The sequence below is a fragment of the Corvus kubaryi genome, unplaced genomic scaffold (assembly GCF_017639235.1).
Source record: "Corvus kubaryi isolate FWS band 111438036 unplaced genomic scaffold, C.kubaryi_AGA036_p1.0 37300, whole genome shotgun sequence".
NCBI lineage: Eukaryota > Metazoa > Chordata > Aves > Passeriformes > Corvidae > Corvus > Corvus kubaryi.
Window position 1 is genome coordinate 14,183,732 of NW_024581093.1, and position 17,005 is coordinate 14,200,736.

The window sequence follows — 17,005 nt, forward strand, 5'->3', positions numbered from 1 at the left end:
AAGGTGAGAGATGACAGGACTGGCCACGTGTTCCTATACTGCTGGATATCACTGAGCTTATAACTAACCTGGCTAGAACAGAATTAAAAACACTTATCAGCATTTAAGGAATGGAGTGTTCCAGCAGTAGGCTAGTCCTGCTTCCCCAAGCCCTCATGTTTTACTGTTCCTACTGCTTTAATTATTACAAACATTTCTATACACAGTTGCTAAAATTGTTTCCTCTGCCCCAGCTCTATCCAGGCTCTGATCTCCTTAAATCTCCTTGCTGAACTCATCTCACCCTCATCCTTATATTCCAGGTTCTGGTGGCCACTTCTACCTCCTCCACCACATCCTCATTACAAAGGTCGTTTTTGAAGAACCTAAAGTGTCTTCAACTACCCTTTCCCATCTGCCACTCTCAGTCATGAGCTGTCAGAGGGAAGGTTTCTCTTCAAACCTGAATTCCCATTGGTGGTACAAATGGACCACAGGGAAGTGTATGGCATCCCTGAATCCAGGAACCCTGGGAGACTGTTTCTAACCATTAGCAGGTGGTTGGAAAATCACTTTGATAGCAATTCAGTACTCTGCTTCAAAAACATCTTTCTTAGGATCCCCTTCCTAGAAACACTGCTGTAGCAGATAACTACTGAAAAAAAATTAAACCCTTTTCAACTTGGGAAAATGCTGATTTAGACATCAGAGAGACAAAACCATCACATCATTATGAAACACACACACACAGAAACGTGCAATGTCAACTATATGTCCAGTAACATTCACTGGACAGGTCATGGAAAATCATAATTTCGCAATTCAAAGTGAACAAATAGCTCCAGAACACTGTCTTCAGTAGATTTGTGTCTTGGGGTCTTAACTATGAAATCTATGGAGACACAAGGCCCATCCAAGGGTATTCAGAAGGACTTCCCACAGTGTAAATGCTCTGCTGCACAATAAATTATGAATACCATCTAAAATTTTTCTCCCCAGTGAGGACTATTAAACTCTATCTGTCTGATTACTTGGAGCTCATAGGAAATGAATACCCTAAAGCCAGTATCCATCTGCTGGTTTTAGAACCCCAGTTTCATGGGTATTTAAGCATGGGAAGGACTCACAGAACCAAACAGGCTGTGTGACTGTACATGTCTTGTTATCATAAGAAACTAGACTAAAAGATGGCCAGTTTTAATTTAACTTGATTATAGTACAACAGGAAAGTCTTAATATACAAATGTATTACTTGATAGAAGTCACTGCTCCCTTCTGAAGAGCTGTCCTTGTTGAGTTCTGTTTGCTCAGGGAAATGACATGGCTTTGTTTTGATGTATACTTCATTTTTAGGGCATTTTGTTGCTAAGAGAATACCTGTAAGTGTTAAAAGGTACTTCTCACATGGATTTCAGGGCTGATAAACCATTTATTTGCTGAGCACAGAACAGCATCTCAAAGCATTTGGCAGGCCACACTAGCACATCTCCTAATGGCAACCCATACTAACATGAAAAGAGAAATATGGCAACACAGAGCACAAGAAACAAAGCCAGGGACTGTTGCAAGCCCAAAGGCTTCATGTTGCCCAATACAATTTTATTAACAAACAAACAAGAAGAACAAAAAAAATAGACAAAACAAGTTTCTCAGGCCTTATTCTCATAGATTTTCCTCTAAAAGGATTCCCCATCACTGGCCATACTAAATAGCACCTTGCAACCAGGGTTTTACAGTGCAGGAGCCACAGCATGCAGAAAGTCTGTAGGAGTCAAAGTATGCAGGTTTATAACCTCTATGGAAATCTTACCATCTATTAAATCAGTGCAAATTATGGACCAGGACATATTTAAGAGTCTGCTTCCTGCCTTTCTGCCTTCTGCTTCCTTAGCAATACCGGTCAAAATTGGTATTGTATAAGAATGAACACCTTAAGGATTTAAAAATCATATAAGAATACTTTGATAATCTTGAAAAAAAATCCACATGACAATAGAAATAAGAGAATGTACAGGTTGGAGTTTTAGCTCTAAAAATGCAGACTTCTTCCTAAGACATAGCTGTGAATTTTTCTATCAAAGGCAGTTAGGAACTCCCCTTCAGTTTCCACCTTCCATTTTAAAAGACTTTTTTGCCTCGACTTTAGAGACATTCTTACAAACCTCTTCTTTCATTCATTTTTCAAAATATGACATGAAGAAATTGCTGGAGCTAAGTTCTTCCACTATTTCTTTAGTGCAGGGGGGAAAGAACTGGTTGCAGCTCACACTTAACTCCCTCCCTCCTACATGTAGTTTCCTCCCTGCTCTCAGCCAACAGAGCAGCAATACACACATGTCCTGCAGGTGAACAAAGCCTGTATTTAATAGGACTTTCTCACACATCCTCCACCTCTGTGTCCCTACCAGCAGAGGATTTTCCTCCAGCATGGGGTGCACATGCAGCCAAGAGAGCATGAGCTTGCATACACAATCTGGCCTGGGTTCCCTGGCTCAGTACAGAGCTGCCACAGCCCACCCTTTCCAAGACAAGAACCTTTTCCTGCTGCCAGTAACTTAAAAAGTCATGTCATTCAAATAGTTTAAATCTGTCCTGAGAAATCAGAGTCACATCACATGCCTGATGGGAGCCATTAAGGCTGTACAAAATAGAAGTTTTTCATTCCCTCCTTCTCAAACAACAACAAAAAAAAAATCCCAGGAAATTACACTAAGACTATTGAGAGATTGTGATTTATTTTATAAAAGTTAAGCACTTACAAGATAGGAAATACTAAAATTAGGTGATCCATATGACTTAAAATCTGTTTTCTTTTTAAGTATAACATAAACTGTCTTTAATTATATTATTACTTTTCTCCACACAAGCCCTGCATCATGCAGTATACGGGGGGGACCCCAACTCAGGGAAAGAGGCAGCTATTCCAAGAATACCTTTTCAGCTCTCCATTTCAGTTTCTGCTTCTGATGCAATTGCTTCAAGGAATGCTGAACTGCTTTGACATCTATTGCCAGAGTATTCGCATGCCTCAAAATTACTAATGGTGTTTATCCACAGGGAGATGGACAATACTATTTTTCCCATTTTACCAGGCAGCAAAGTCCCTGAGTAAGTCTGGGCATAAGTTAAGGCCTCTTGTCTCCTGGCCACATGCTCCAGCTTCCAGATCTGCATATGTAATTACTGCCTGATCAACTTGATCCACCACTGTAAGAGCTTAGGAATTCTGCTATTCAGGCCCTGTATGTTCCATGCTGCACAGAAGGATTTGTGATTGAGTTTTCTTGCATATTATTTATTCTCATGTTTTAGCCATGTCTTTTCTCTTCTCGCAGTCACAAGTGATACTGTTAACTTTCAAATGTTAGAGCTACTAAGGCAAGGATAACTGCCTTGTAGATAACCAGCTGATATTGTGCCTTAATTTATGGCCAGAAAACAGTTCATGCTGCAGTTCAGGAGATGGGGGGTGGGGCAAAATCCCATAGGGAAAAAAAAAAAGTATTACATGATCAGGGAGCTAAAAATACCACGTATGTGCCACGCACAGCAACAAAGTACAGTTTGAATGAGTAGCTTAAAATTCCAGCATTTTCTAAAAGTCAAGTGTTTACATGCAATGGTCTTACAGGACCCCGCTATGTGCTCAGTCCTACAGATTCTTCAGTTAAAGCAGTCTTAAAGGTAAGTTGTTTCTAGGAAAGCAGCACAAAATAACATAATATTATTGTTTGCTATTTACTTCTGACTTCCCTTATCTCATTTTTTCAAAATGGCAATCCATCCCTCAGAAGATATTCTTTTTCTACCTTGGATCCTTTTCACATGACTGAAATTTCTATTACGGCTTCAACTCTGAATTTGCAAAGAAGGAAGGAACAGGATGTGAAAGTTGCAGCAAGAGAAGCAATTTATGTGCCACGAATATTAGCTTTTCTACACTGTCGCAGGGAGTGTGATAAGAAGTAGGCACCCATGTACTGTGTGCACAGAATGAAACCTTTCCTTAGCAAACAGAAACTGAAATGTTTGCCCAAAGGATCAAAGATTCACACTGCAAAAGACTAATATTAGAGGGCAAGATAACCAATTAGTGTTTCCAGACCAGGTGCAGAACTGAGTATTATATTTCATTCAGCTACAAATTTCATCCTTTGCCCTCTATAAACTCCCACAGCAACACAGACTGTGAATATGGGAGAAGTGAGCAATTTCTAGCAAGATCTATCTATGGAACCATGGGCAAATCCAGATACAATTCATCATCAAAGAATTTGCCATTAATATAGGAACCATGTTTCTATTCTAATGTCTTATCATTTTTTAGTATGCTTAAATGCAGCTAAGAGAAAGTCAGACTGTGAACCCTTAACAGTGATTTCTGATCACTCAGCCTGAGCTACTCTTTGAAGAATAAAGTACGAATCAAAGTCAGGTTTGGCTTTGCAACTTGATCCTCTACATAGTAAACTGGAAGGTAAGGTACCATAATGTTTTAAAATACCACCACAGATTGTTTCTTTCCCTTCCAGGATTTCCAGGCTCATCCTATCATCTACCCTTGCTAAATACATTCAGTGAAGGGTTATGTAATAAATATGGTAACATCTGGAGGCCTACAACATTCAGCACTGTTTAGTTAACATTTAAAAGTGTGGGCTGTGTAGAATTCAGGTGGGAGAGCACTGATCCATCACCAAGGATATCAGTGTTAAGGAAATGGAGAGGGCTGTGTGGACGCTGACAACTTTCCAGCGTATCATTATTGTCATAGTTATAAATGATAACGGTTACTTCCTACTTAATTTCCACTCTTCAGAGCACATCCATCCCCTTCTGTTGGCTTGTCATTCCATTTTTTTTCCCCACTTTTTTCCTTTCCAGAAAAGGAAAGGTGCACAGTTGGCCTAACTCACAGATACCGTCCCCTCTCTAATAATGCCCCTTACATTAGTGCCAAGCAGTCAAGCTTTTCTAAAGCACTGAAGTAATTCCACAATACTCCCACTGCTGTGGAAACTGCTGAGCAAAACCCTCACACAATGGGTCTCCCTGGCATTATTTAACCCTGTTGGTGATGCTAAAGTCTCATAAATCTAGGTAAATCTTTAATTATACCTTAGGAGCACTCTGATATTATAACTATGAAGTAGTAATAAAGAATATGCTGACAATTACCTCCAGTAAGTCTACACTTTATTGAACAGGGGGAATTGCTTTTAGGGTTAATCTAGAGTAGCATCATGGGTTCTTGCTGCTATTTTTGGTTTGCCTTTGCTAAGCCAATTTTTATGGGTTAGCATATATGCATAGAGCACACAACACCTGCACTTTCCCTTATTTTTGGCAAGTATTTATCTCCTCTAGCTTTTTGCTTTTCTCTGGAACATTTAGAGTTCTTGGTATTGGAAAGCCATTTTGGTTCTGGTAAAAATAAAGACCTAGCTACATTTTTGCTCTTTGTGGCTCTTTCCACTGGCAGTTCTTTTTCACTCCAACTCTGGTTGAATATTAGCAAAGGTAGACCTCTTACTGTGGCTTTGGGGCTCTGGTGATATTGGCAGAAAATCAGAACATGTCTGACTGTAGGATATATCTTTGCTTTTAAATGTCAGTGCTACATTTGCATGTATTTTCTACTAGTTTATGCAAGTTATTTATATCTTAAAGCAAAGCGTACATTTTAACTTGTGTGAATAATGCTGAAAGAATAGCACGTTCTTTTACTTTGCTAATTAAATCATCTTGAAAAATGGTCTAGGTGGTAAGTGACAGGATTAACGAGGGCACTTTGCAGGATTTTGATGTTTTCTTGATTAGATCGGGAGTATTTTATATAGAAGCAGTATTTGATGAAGTGGTTTCAGCAATGTGAATGAATGCACGGCCCCAGTTTATCTCAGTATCTTCATAAAGAAGCCATCTTAGCTGTCAAGGAAGCCCAGCCAAGAGTGAAAATGACCTTAGCTCACAGCTAAGCAAAAGGTCAGCTGAAAAGACTAGTGAGAAACATTATTCTTAGTTCTGATCCTTTGGGTTAGCCACTGTTATTCCCAACAAATGTAAGGCATGGTACTGAACTTTAATAGGTCAATATTACAGGAATATTGGGTCCAAACCTCACAAAATTATTTTCACTTTTATTTTTTTTCTGCAAGAAGTAATGACTTTTCTATTTTTAAAAAAGAGCTTGCTGAAGAGATTATGTGAAAGGGGACTATATTTTAAATAGCTGCATGTCAAGGCAACTTTTTTGAAATAGGAAGAGAGATAGTCCAAATACTTCTATTGGCAACAGCCACAGAAACCCTCTTAGCCTCTTCCAAATGTGATTCCTAAACCTTTCTATTTTTAAGCTGGAAGAAATAATAAAACTGTCAAAATGTTTACATGTAGTGCCTACCACCTGAGGTCTCAGACTGCTCTGTCAATATCCTATTAATTGCATTATAAATTTTATAGAGCTGGAAAGTATAAAAATTCCCATTTTACAGATGGGGAAATGGGAATATTAAGAATTCATGCACTCAGTCACACAGGAACTAGCAAGAAAGAGAGCTAGAATGAAGATCTCCAATTGCCCAACAGAAGAGCTCATTAGACAGGAGTCAAGCAAAGAAAAATATTGCATTTGTCCCTGTGATTTCAGTCTTCTAGATATGAAATACTTTGGTACTAACACAATAGCAACACATTTCCATGGATTGCTCCAGGAGGACAGCAATTTGGAGCAAGTTACAGTAACTCTCTGGCCAAAAGCAACACAAATAGACTTTTACAAAAATAAATTGCAAAATAACAAATGGTAACATATTTTTTTTTTTCATTGAAATATTAAAAAGGAAAGCAAATAAAAGCCAGGGAGGATTATCAAAGAGCTACCCTATCTTCATAAAAATTCAGTGTTGGTAAATGTAGTAGCCTGGATTTAGTTTGCATATGTTATATTAATCCTGGTCATACTTAAAATGGAATATGGAGGGTATAAAGAGATCACATCCAAAGCACTCTCCTAGAGATTTTTAAAATTACAAAGAAAATCCAAAATCACCTACAGAGAAGGAACTTGGAAAGCTGATATCCACTGATTCTAACCTGTGTGACAGATGTCATTCAGGAATTGAATTTGATTTGGTTTTATTTGCAAGACTACATGTATCACGTACATTTTAGCAGGATTTATCCCATACTCTGGTCAGGTTTGTCCCCATTCACACTCTCACCATAGCCACCTCTTAGTCTGTGCATATGCCTTGCAGAGAAATCAATTCCAGTTATGCAAAAAAACCTTAGTCTCTAAAAAACAAATATATTACAGCATTTAAATCTCAAAGCACCTTGCAAAAATTCACAAAATGAGGCTCAGAAACCCCTCCAGAAAGTACTTTCCCCATAAATGTTTTCGAATAGGTTTTTTTTCCTATCACTTCCTCACAGAAAGAGAACAGTTTCTCTGGGAAAACATTCTTTTGGCAAAACATGAAATCAGAATTTAGTGTTTTCCAAAGAAGTTGCAGAAAAATTAATCACCCCAAAAGGTAAATCGCAAATGGAAGAAAACAACCAAAATTTCCTTTCATTGGAAAATAATTTATACTTACTTAAACCAAAGCAAACTCCACACATTATTTACCTAAATAAGTGGATAGAGTATCAGTAGCCAATATCCTGTCAGCTAAAGTTCTTTTTAAACTTATTTCCTTACTTCCTGTGTGATTTCACTTTGGTTTTATTCCCTTCCTAACTATAGTTCTGGGAATAGTTTATTGATTATGAGTCATTGCTTGAAATTACACAGATTTGGAAAAACACCACTTTCTGCACTTTTGACAAGTGAATTCAGGCTGTATTAGAGATTTAGAAAGCTTGAGGAACATTGTATGTCCAACTTTGGACAGAGAGGCTGCCCCCTGAAGCTTAACTGCCCATAAGTTAGTAAAAAAATTCAGAGTCCAGTAGACCAGAGGTGTAAAGAACTTTTTGTTGCTTCTTTTTATCTTACTGTATTTTTTTCAACAATATCTGAACTCACACTATCAGGCAGGTTCTTCAATCCTACACTTTTTTAAAAATATATTTACTAAGATATCATTTTTCCCAGGGCAGTTTTGAACAATTTACATCTGGCTCCATGTTGGATGAATTTCAGCTTAACACAAACACTGCTTGTGTGATCTAGGCTTTGGAAAGTTATTTCCTAACCAGAACAGGAATAAATGAATGTCTACAACTTAGGACATTTTTATTAGCCTGAAATTTCAGCACAGCTAACAAGGCTCAGCTACAGTCCCTACTCCGTGCAGAGTTTCTGCTTCATCACCCATAGATTTGGGGTAGGGCAAAAATCCTTTGCAGAGTTTAGTGGGTTTGGTTTTCCACTTGCCTCTGTTACAATACAGACTGCCCACATCTGATGGGAGGATAAAGGTTTTAACACCAGTGTTATTGTAGGTATTAAATTCTCACTGAAGCTTGATTGGTGTCTCCTGCTTACATTCCCAGGATTACTGCAAATCCCAGGTCTTGTATCAGGAAAGAATTTCCCCCAGTGAAATAACAAGGAATTTGGGGCTAGCAGAAGCTACTCTTTTCTGTACTGTGAGGGTCAACTTCTTTCATAGGATTGTTTGCCTTTTTTACCTATGAGTACTTCATGACGTTCTTCCTTGTAAATTTCCACATTTCAGAACTCTGGCATTATTCTGAGAGTAAAGGCTTTACAATTCTGTTTTAGAGGTATGTTTACAAAATAGATATGTATTTATTTGTCAGCAAGTACGTTGTGGTTTTGGAGGTGAGGAGGTGCATGGAGGGGACATTGCTTAGTCCCTCCCAGTTCAACATTTCCATGGACAGATCCAGAGGATTCCCACTAGCAGGTCACTGCCCCACCTCACATACAATGCCATCATCACAAAGGGCCTCTATGGGCACCAGGAATCACTTATCACACACAGATCCCCAACTGAAAATGAAGAAAGCCTTCTCCAGTCTGCCAGCACAATAAATAGCTAATCCTCCAAGTTAACCAGCAATTACAGTTGAGGTAGATAAACTACAAGCATACTGTTGTAACAAAGCAAGCACTGTTTTTCCTCCTTGAACTCTTACATTTTAGGAAGCTCAATACCTAAAGTTAGCCTGTGTTTGCTGTTTGGAAGTGAAGCTCCTATTCTTCTAATTCTGAGTCACATATTGGCAGGTTGTCACCTTTCAACTGCTTTCCAATCCACCAGACCAGAGCTTTCAAAGAAAATATTTTGTATGAGTATGTGTGCTAGGCGCCCATTCCTGGAGCTCCAAATAGATCTAGTGATCCAAAAGTACAGGTATTCCAGATTTTGGACAGTTAGTTGAAAGATGTGCCTATTTTTTTGTCCTGAGCTCTCAGATTTGTTCAGTGTCTGTGATTTAAATACAAGATCAAGATAGATGCATTGGAAAGAACTATTAATGCAGTGTTTAAAAAAGATTTTATCTATTACATTGAAAGTTAAAATTGAAAGTTAAATTAAAAGTAACAATGCCAATGATAAAAAAATATGTTGATAGAAATGTTAAATAGGACAATTTTACTGTAGGCAAGTGGTTTCCAACTTCAATTGAATTCCTAATTAAAGCCATGACTGCTATTTATTGTGCAATATGCTTATTTGGTGCTGCAGCATCTGCTGCTTGAAAGCGGCATTCACCCTCCTCTCCTGGGTTAATTTAAGTTCACCCGCCTCCCCTCAGTTCAGTGCTTGCACTGGAGTCTCACAGAATGGGAATTCAGCACATTGCAGAGATTTAGTACCTATTCTAAAGCCCCAATCTTCTTTAATAAACACATTCTAAATACTAAAAAAGCTTATTTAAAAGTGGCAGGGGCTGCACGCAGAACATCAAGGTGTCCCCGTGCGTGCCATTTGTGCCGATGTGCCTGGAAGTGTCCACAGTGTGAAGCTCCCTGTTAGGGGAATTGGATGATTAAGAGGAGAAACGTCCCTGTGCAACCCACAGCTCTCATCCCACAAACACAGCCACCCTGAAAATAAAAGGCAGGGCAAAGTGCTTCCTTTCTCCCCCTCTTTCCTTCTTCAGCAGCCTCAGGCACAGTGATTTATCACCAATGCGGCTTCTCTCCTGAGGAATCCTTTTGGAGCAGTACCACAGGATCCAAGCAAAGCCAAGGGCTGCTAGGCTGGTGCTCCACAGACACAGGGCAGCATCTTCTCTTTTCTCTGCGCTTCTTTTGGAATTTAAATGAACAGAGAGAAACAATTGTGGGGTAAAGCTGGGGTCAGCACAGGAGACTCCTTTGCCCACAGCCCCATATGGAGGGAGGAGGAGGCCACGGAGGGGAGAGCATTGTGCACAGCAGTCCCTCCAGGCCAGCACGGCATCCTGGCCCTCCCCACACAGCAGCTGCTGGACACAACCTGGCACAGACAGCAGCTCCTCCAGAAGGGCCCGTGGGCAAGTCAGACCCAGTGCCCACCCCAGAGCACTGTCCCCAGAGTGGCTGAACACAGACATCCCTGGCTCCTCCAAGACCTGAGGCTCTCTGAAAGAGATGGAGAAGGTAAACCACTAAATCTACAAGAGGAAACACTTTTCTGCTGATGTGGGAGGAGTGCAAACATTTGTGTTAAAAAGCCAGGAGCTTTGCACTGTCCTCAGAGAGGTACAGCCAGCAGTGTCAGGCCTACAAGCCGATGTGGAAGGAGGTGGAGAACAACGGGAGAGGTTTGGTTAAAGTCTCCCATTAAGATGCTGAATAGACAACTGGCAAGCCCCACTTCACTCACTGAAGGTGGAAGGATCAAGAAACATCACAAAAAATCAGAATTACGGCTGGAAATATGCCTACATATTTTCTAGATAGGCATCTAAAGCAAAGGGGTCCCTCTGAACCAATTCACACATGCTTAAATATCCCAAGGTTTTGGTTATGCAGAAGAGACTGCTAGCACTGAACTGTCAGCTGGTCAGAGAACCAGGGCTGGAGGGGACTTGAGAAAACGCCAATCCTCTTCTTCCTCTCTCAAGTCATGATCTTTCTCCAGCACAGCAGCCTAGCCCAGCAGAGCTGAGGTCTCAGCCTTTGTTCCCTGCACAGCACTGCACCACAATCACCCCACCAAGGCAGGAAGGTAACGCAACCGGAGGTTGTCACCACGAGCCCTGGCGAGCCCTCGGGCAGAGGGGACGCAGCGTTGGCCTCCACAGCGTCCTCGCTGCACGGCTCAGTGGAATCGGCGTGGGATGGGTGCGTGCCTGGCTCCTCCTCAGAGGAAGCACATTGTCGGGCAGCCGATGATCAGGCTGGCAAGGCGAGAGGGGCTTCTGGTGTGAGTTCCAACAGGTTTATTTGCAGGAGGGTCCCGGTACCAGAGCAGCCTCGAGGAAACGCGAGCTAGCCCCTTTATGGGGGGGTGGAGCAAGGCAGGGAAAGGGAAAACAACCAATGGGGTACAAGCAGAGGGGAGGATACAATTTTTCAGAACAAATGGGGAAAACAGGGAGGCAAGAGTCATAACAGGGAACCAATTAATAACTAAAAAAGGGAGAACTTTCTGGAACAGGGGGAGGTAATTTAGGATTGGGAGCCACCCAGGGGGAGGTAACCTAGACCTCAGTGATCTCTTCTGGTGACTGACATTTGATGGTTTCAGCCCGAGAGCAGGCTGAGCCACCCTAACAGGAAGGGACAGAGGAAATGCTGAACCAAGGCTCCTCTTGTACAGTCAACACTCTGCGTCTCTCTCTAGATGCTAATTCTGGTGGTGAATTTTTCGTTTATTTGTTGTTCCAGGTCTTACGTAAAGCATCTTGTTTACTCACGTGACAGCCTGGAGGTCCTTTTGGCTGCTCTGTCCAGGGCTGGATGTACTAAGGCCAGCCAGCAAACAGATCAGAAAACTGAAAACCTTTGCACAAAGAGGCTGCTATTGCCAAGGACTATAGAATATGACTGAAACATTAAGGAATTTTTGGTGACTGTTTGGGGGAGGGAGAGAATTATATGTTAAAACATAAGAATTCTGTTCCAGCATAGTTTAAATTGCTTTACAATACGGATTAAAATAACAGAACATTATAGCTTGCTTAACTAAACATTATATTTCTAAATCCATTTTCAATTGTTTTCCTTCAATTTAAACATTTTGAGTAATTTTATTGCTATTCATACCTGCTTGATTTTTTTTATTAGAAATTAAAATGCATATTTTTAATCTAGGTTACAGAGTGCTGGTACAGTTAACTCTTTCAGATCTGCAGACTGAGAACAGGAGACATATCAATGGCAAAACCACAGTGTCTGTCCATTAGATCAAAATACTTAAATTAAAAGACACTTTTTTGGGAATATTGATGGAAAGGAAGGCAAGGAAGGCAAGGGGCTAGAATAAAGTAAAGTAAAGCAAAGGGTATAATTTGCAGCCTCAAGACTAACATCCCATTTTCCTCATACATATCCCTACATTGTATTTGGGGCTTTCTCTCCCTACTCCTCTTGGCAGAAAAAGAAAATAAAACAAAAGCCCCAGCAGTTTTAAGAAACAAAAATTTGAACCAATTTTGACTAAATAAAAAGAAATATCTTTTAGCCTGTGAGTTATAAGTACACTTCTGCAGCATGACAGGCACCTAGAGATCTTCTCATACAGTGAGGTAATTCTAATCAGTGCTGAGAGACAGCCAGCCCTGGCTGGAGCCAAGCTGCACATCAGCTGAAATCCCCTCTTTCTGCTTAACACCTCCCACATTTCCTTTTCCCCAGCCACCCTTCACTGGAAGGTTTCTCCCTGATGGCACAAGTCCACACCACCACCACCCTTCATAAATTGGGATTCTCCCCTGAGTACTCGGGCAGAGATGGTATAACTGGCCCCACCACATTTATACCTGAATATTTCCAATTTCCCTAAGTCAGCAGGGGACGTTCAGAGACCACTAAGTGCTGGTAACCACATCAAAACATTAATTAACACAACTATATTCCCACACAAATAAAACATTAATATGGTAATTTCTAGCCTATAACCAGCTGGTATCTTTTCCCCAGCTATATAGATAGTAGGATTAACAGTGCAAAGCAAGTATTATAACAAAGTCAAATTAATATCACCTTTTCCCAGTTTTATAATTCAGAATCAAACAATAAATTATAGAAGTCCTTTAGAAACCGTCCCTCATAAAATACTTCTCCTGAATCCATGCTCAAGGTGTAAATCCCTTTTCACAGAATTTTCCTGGTTTCTATGTATTTCAAGGCTACTCAGTGACAGAATCTCAGCCTGGACACCTGTGATTGTCAAGTGGCCCAAGATAAAACCAGAACAGAAGAGTTTTCTGCATGAGAGGTACTTGGTTAATACTTAGAAATTGTTTTTTTATTTTTTTTTTTAATCATCTCAGGCTCAAGCTACACTTGTCAAAAAAACCACACAAGTATATTTCTCTTCACTCTGCACTAATTTTGGCATTGCCTTCAATGATAAATGCATTTCATGAACGTTAACACATTATACATACATAATTTGAAAGAACTACAGGGAAAACAAGCAGCAAAAATATGAGCAATGTCAGTTAATGAAAAGCTCACATTTTCAAACTAGTGTTTGGCTAATTAAAATTGAATTAAGTGACTACAACATTAACTATATCAACTATTTAGCATAAAAAGTTGTTAAATATATCATATTGTATGCAGGAAGAGCCTTGAAATCTTTAATTGTAAGAAATAGCCATGTACTATTTATTTGCACAACTTGGTAGGATATAAAATTCGGTTACATTAATTATATCTAGTAAAATATTTTAAAACATGTTGTTTTTAAGATTGTGGAATTTTATGGGTAGTGTAATAGAACTGAAGCACATTCTTAATTACATAATTATTTGCATTTTCAATGTCCAGCTAACAGCGAAACTGGTCTTGCTTTTAGTCTAAGGTAAAGACATCAAGTGCTTTGAATTCACTAACTAAGGAATACTTTTGAATCCTCACTTGAATAATTTTTCCACAAAATTTTGACCAAGTTAATCCAGTATCAGACCACAGAGAGTCCTCCTATTATTCATGGAATGGGTATTCCTCATGATCAAATCCACAAATATACACAAAAACTTCCAGCAACACTTTAAGCTGATACTAACGTTATCACAATAAGCATGTTTTAAAAAAGACTAGAACAAAGCCCAACAAGCCTGAATATGCCCAATGAGGAATTATTTTTTAAATACAAATATTGTCATCAAACTTCTTACATGAGGAAATTCTAATCCCTCTGGTTTCCCTTCATCCATAAAGAGTTGTGTCATTTCTTCATCTACCACAAAGATTATCTTTTTCTTTCAAAATTAGAAGGGTTTCATATCTTCTCCACCTCACAGCATACACAGGCTTGGAGTCCATGCTACTCATTGCAATACAGAAACACTATCACCAGTCAGGGCAGAGATTAAGGAAGAGAACCACACAGGGGAAAAAAAACCAAATCAGGTAATACTCAATATTCATGAAAATAATTAATTTTTGGAGTGTTCTCCACACTACCTATAGGATAACTTGCCAAGTGCAAGCTCCTGGTGTCACACACAGGGAGGAAGCTCAGAAGCACAGCATCCCTAGGGAGCTCTGGCTCCTCTTGGAGGATCCCCAGGGCTCTCATCTCAGCAGCACTTGTTTGCCTGGTTTCAGACAATAGCACCTGTCCTCCCTCATTATCAATCAGCAGTTTGGCTACCCACTTAAAGGGGAAGTAGCCTGACTGATACAAGATGATGGGATAAGAAACATGCTTCCCACAGCCAGGACAATAAACACAATCTCTTAAATTAAATCTCTCTAAATTCGAAATTTCCAGCTCCTTTTTTAATCTTAGGATCGTTCCTAAGTAGTAGCAAGAGCTGTCATTCCTAGCTCTGCATACACCACTCTGATGTAACTCATCTATCACTAACTCATTTGAAAGCCACATTTTATGAAGCCTCGAGCTAAGCAGCAGTTAATCATCTGGGCATGGCCCAGAAAACCTATCAGTGATTGCAAGGAAATGAAAAAAACAGCAGAGAAAAAGCACATGGAGGAAATACTAAAGCTTCTCTTCAGCTGTATTTGTGCAGGAATTTGTATTTGTACAAGCAAAAAGATGCCACGATGCAGGCACTGGTGCCAGCCATGCATCCACAGCACACACCACTGCAGCACGCACCAGCTTAAAGGCCCTGCCAAAGTACTGTCTAATCACAGGCACCCTTCCTGCACACCCAGTTCCAGATCCATGTTTGGATATCCCTTTGTTAGCAGCACAGCCATTTCAATGGGCACTCGAGGTTACACCAAAATTCAGCACTGAGGCTGCAGCTGCCTCGTTCCTCTCTGCACCTTGTGGGCACAAAGCCCTGGGACTCTGCAACAGCCACATGTTTAGACTCAGCCTCTCAAGAGACCAAGGGAAGCACCTTACAGAGCACAGTTAAACAACCAGGACACAGGGTTAAACTTCACTGCATACAATCCACATGCAAGGAAGGAAATAAAAAAACCCAAGCCAACAACAAAACAAACAGGAAAGAAACTTAACTACAGTGCACACATATATTCCTTACTTCAGCCTCAGCAGCTGTGTCACTAAGGGTCAGTTCATGGAGCTAGCAGACCCATCTACATTACTCATTGCCTCTCTTAAATTCCCAAGTTCCCTTTCTTTCCTTAGAAAGATCCTGCCAGATCAGCTGACATTACTCAGGCAGCTCCCACTGCTGTAATTCTGTATAACCTCCTTTTGGGTTTGTTGGGTTTTTTAACATTAAATTCCTTCTAATTGTCAGTTTCCCCCATCTCAATTTTCCCTGACTGTCTTGTTAAAATCAAAAAACACACATTGTTAGCAGAGTGCCGCATGCTGTCCTGGAGAGTCTCACACAAACAAAATTTAACTATCAGAATCAAGTGGTCTTTATAGCACTTGTTGAACCCATTCTACCTTAATAAATCAAAGCCTTGACTCCACATTTCATATCAGTTTCCAAGTTTCATAAGGAATACAGACAAATGAAAGCAAATTATGAGGTCAACTGATACATTTTATTGCCATCCTGTGTAGACAGGGTGATCCACTGGATGATAATGCTGTTTTAAAGTGCTGTTTTGTGATCATCTCGATTTACTTAACACTCATTTGTGCATTAATATTTATCATGTCTGATGAGAATTGATATAAACAAGTATAATCAAGATTATTTTACCATCCTTATTACACAAATGCTTTTGGGTAATTTTATGAAAGAGAAAAAACATGTTTGTATATTTATTCAGAGCTACAAGTATCCCACAGGCCAGTCATCTTAATGGCAACATTACTAATTTTATAGTTATAGATATAGTCACAGTTCAGCTGCAATAGGGAGTCCAGTGGACTGGAGACATGAGAGGAGAATTTGAGGGTAGTAAATTGGTTTGTCCTGGAGAAGGAGAGTTTTGGGATAATCTAACTGCTGTTTTATACCAGCTAAGGCAAGGTTATAGGAGGGATTCTTCTCAGCAAAAGAACAAGAAGCAATGGTCACAAGTTGCAGAAGAGGAAATCCAAGCAGGCTAAAAGGAAAAAAAAAAAGCAAGATTATTTACACACTGGGACAATTTTGCTAGAGGGGATGAAGAATCTCCATGCATGGAGAGGTTTATTTTGTGTCTGCATAGGCAGACAAACAAACCCTCAGCCATCTGCTCTAATTTTCACTATGGCCTGTGTGGAACAAGGGGTTGGACTTCCCAGCCCCACAGGTCCCTCTAACTGATCCAGGGCATTTGTAAAACAAAGCAGGAGAGCACCTGCACACCTTCTGATTTGCATGGGATGAATCCAAGCAGAGGTGATGCCTCCTGAAGAACTCCCTTCCTTGGACAAATTAGGTGCAAGTTTTAAATATGATACACGGGAAAAAATTACTGAAAAAAGGTAACAAAAAGATGGAGAAATTTGTTTAGTGTTGGACCCTGCCCTGCATATTTTAACAAGTAAAATACATCCAG